Source organism: Galeopterus variegatus, unplaced genomic scaffold, assembly GCF_000696425.1.
Source record: "Galeopterus variegatus unplaced genomic scaffold, G_variegatus-3.0.2 Scaffold8384, whole genome shotgun sequence".
Lineage (NCBI taxonomy): Eukaryota > Metazoa > Chordata > Mammalia > Dermoptera > Cynocephalidae > Galeopterus > Galeopterus variegatus.
Genome location: NW_007734495.1, coordinates 41,245 through 44,256, shown reverse-complemented (window position 1 = coordinate 44,256; position 3,012 = coordinate 41,245). Strand labels below are relative to the sequence as shown.

The following is a 3,012-nucleotide window of genomic DNA, read 5'->3' as shown; positions in this document are numbered from 1 at the left end:
GGGGGTGGGGGCAGGGGGGTGGGGGGTGTTGTTTAGAGCTACTCCTCTCCACCCCCTTTTATAAGGGGGCATTATGGGACCTTAATCACAACATCTGAACACAATACAGCTTCAAGTTCTTGGAATCATCAGCACGTGCCCGAGAGAGCTCTGGCGAGCATCTGACCCCCGAGTCTCCACCAGATGCCTTATCAACCCAGCCCCCCCATAGCCCCTCAGTTTCCCCATCTACAAAATGAAGATAATAATAATATCTGCCTCGTAGGGTTTAGTGGGGCCAGATAGGATAATTCACTTAAAGTACCTGGCGGATAGTAAGCACTCAATCTACGTTAGCTACTATTATTACTGTTATCCCGACTGAGCTGTAGATTCCAGGCAGGAAAAGCCTATGTCTCTCTTGTTCACTGCTCTAACTGTTATATTTGATGAATGAATAAGTAAATGAATGAGTGAATGAACCCCACTCCCTCAAGGACCCTTGCTAAGAATGATGGAGAAGGGGCAAATCCGAAAGGCCCGAGTGTTGGGCTTCTCTCACTGATTATAAATCCCAATGCTTGCTCCCCGCTAGCCACAAAACTGCAGTTTGAAATGACCTTGGGGATCACCTTGTCCATGTCCCCCACCATCCAAAGCAGGAATCCTATGCCATGTGGCCCCATTTAAATGCTTCCAGCCACAGGGAACTCACGATCTTCTGTATGACCCTGTCCTTGGAGGCCTCCACCCTTCCCCCACCACACACATGCAATTCTCCAGACAACATCTGCCCTTACTGAGAACAAGACTATCCCCTCCCTAGTAGTGGGTGTCCTACCTCTATTAATATGGCCTAAATTTACATCGGCTTTCTAGGTAGCCCCACACTGGTAACTCATGCTCAGCTGACAGGCAACCAGACACCCACCATCTGTTTCCCCCTTGCTCACTGTGTGGGGTTTTTTTTTTTAGCTCAGAGACATTTCTCAACTTGTCTTCCTGCCATGTTACATCCTGTTTGGGGGGCGGAAAGATACAGCACAGAAAAGTCATGAAGAGCTGCGCCCCAGAGTCAGACAGAGAGATTTGAATCCAGGACACTTCACCTCTCTGAGTTTTCTCATCTGGAAAATGGCAATCACTGGATTTGGTGAGGATTAAATTGTGTTGTATTTGCAGAGCACTGAGCTCAGGACCTGGCAGTGGGTACTCATCAAATAGAATCTGCTTTTGACTGGTACAGGCTTACATGGAGTAATTAAGCAGTACCAGGAGTAGGGTGCCGTGGGCTCACAGCAAGCTTGCTCTAGCTGCCCCCTCTACCTGGTGCAAAGTGAACCAAAAAGACCTCGCTTCATTAGGATGTTTGAACAGAAGGCAGGTGTGGCACAGGCTGTGGTTAGCACCCACAGGAAACAGCCCCAAGAGAGAAAAGCTACTTCCTCAGCCCCTAAAGGCCAGAGCCCCAGCACCTCTCCTCCCAGTTTCACCCTTAATGAGGGAAAGAGACAGGGAAGCAGATGGCAACCCCATCCAGAACAGAACAGGGTGCCCTACAAGGCGGTGAGCTCCCCATCCCTGGGGATCATGTGAGCAGAGCACAGATGAGTTGCAGCTGGACTTAGAAAGGACACATGAGCATCTACCAGGTGTGGCATGAGAAGACTTTTAAAGCCCAAGAATCCAAGATTATCTGAGATCTGGAACAAAGCTCAGAATCAGACCATCCCAAGCTCCAGTTGCTGGAAAGGGCCTCTGACCATTTGCTTTATAAGCTCCCTCTGCTTGTTTTAAAAACTCAGAGAGGTTAAGTGGTTTGCCCAAGGACACACAGCGAGTGTGGGGCAGAGTAGAAGCAAAAGTCTAAGTCTCCCAGTACTGTCCTGGTGACTTTGCACTCCCCCTGCCCCCCAAAACAACTCAGAGCCCCTGTTAGCCCAAACCCCGGAGGACTCAGATATTTTAATCATGCACCTATGTCACTAAAACATTTTGAACACACTCCTCTACATTTCTTTATTTCTAAATTATATGCTACTGTCCTGGATTATCATGAACATCATAAAACACCAAGAAATTACCAGAAATTAATTAAAGATATGATTGAAAAATTTAGAAATTATAATATTATCATCCTGAGGTCACTTTGGACCTTCTGGTCCTAAGCATCTCTCACTGCCCTGCCACCATGTGCAATCCTGCCATTAGCATCCCAACAACCCCTCTACAGAAACCCCTGCCGAAAGGCCAGTGACCCCAGGAAGGGGAAGGAAGGGACCTTTGTGCAGCCAACTCCATGCCAGGTGCTATGGTTTGAATGTCACCCCCAAGCGCATGTGGGAACTTAACCCCCATTGTGGTGGTGGATGGTGGGGCTTTTAAGAGGTGATTGGATCTCAAGGACGGTGCCCTTGTGAATGGATTGAACCGTTCATGGAGTAATGGTTCGTGTGTTGTCATGAGCATGGACTGTGGCTTTTTAAGGCGAGTGTGTGAAAGAGCTCTTTCCATTCTTGCCACGTGACACCCCGCATTGCTGTAGAGAGTCAACATCAGGAAGAAGACTCTCACCAGATGCACCCCTGGACCATAGACGTTCCAGCCTCCAAAATTGTAAGAAATAAATTTTGCTTTCTTGCAAATTACCCAGCTTCAGGTATTCTGTTATAAACAACAGAAAATGGATTAAGACACCAGGTGATCCTCCCCACAACCCAGCAAAGGGACTATTCTTAATAGTCCCAGCCCCATTTTACACATGAGGAAAGCGAGACTCAGAGAGGTTCAGTAACTTGTCCGAGGCCTCTCCACTGGTCATCAGTAGGGCCAGGATTCAAAACCAGGCCGATGGTCCCTTCCAATTCTCTACACCCCTCCACTGCCAGCCCAGCATCTCCTGGCCTCCTAGCTCCACCTGAGACCGGCCCCTTCCCCACTCCCACGGCGGGCCTAGTGGAGTCAGAGAGGCGCCCCCATCTCCTCCTCCTTCTGCAGTCTCCTCTCTCTCCCCACAGCCTGAGCAAGAAACAT

General features: G+C 48.9%; 1 protein-coding gene across 1 annotated transcript in view; it reads right to left on the bottom strand.

Annotated features, from left to right (window-relative positions):
* LAPTM5 (lysosomal protein transmembrane 5) overlaps positions 1–3,012 on the bottom strand; it is a 27,133-nt gene that overhangs the window by 10,722 nt on the left and 13,399 nt on the right. The gene's annotated exons all lie outside the window — the stretch shown is intronic.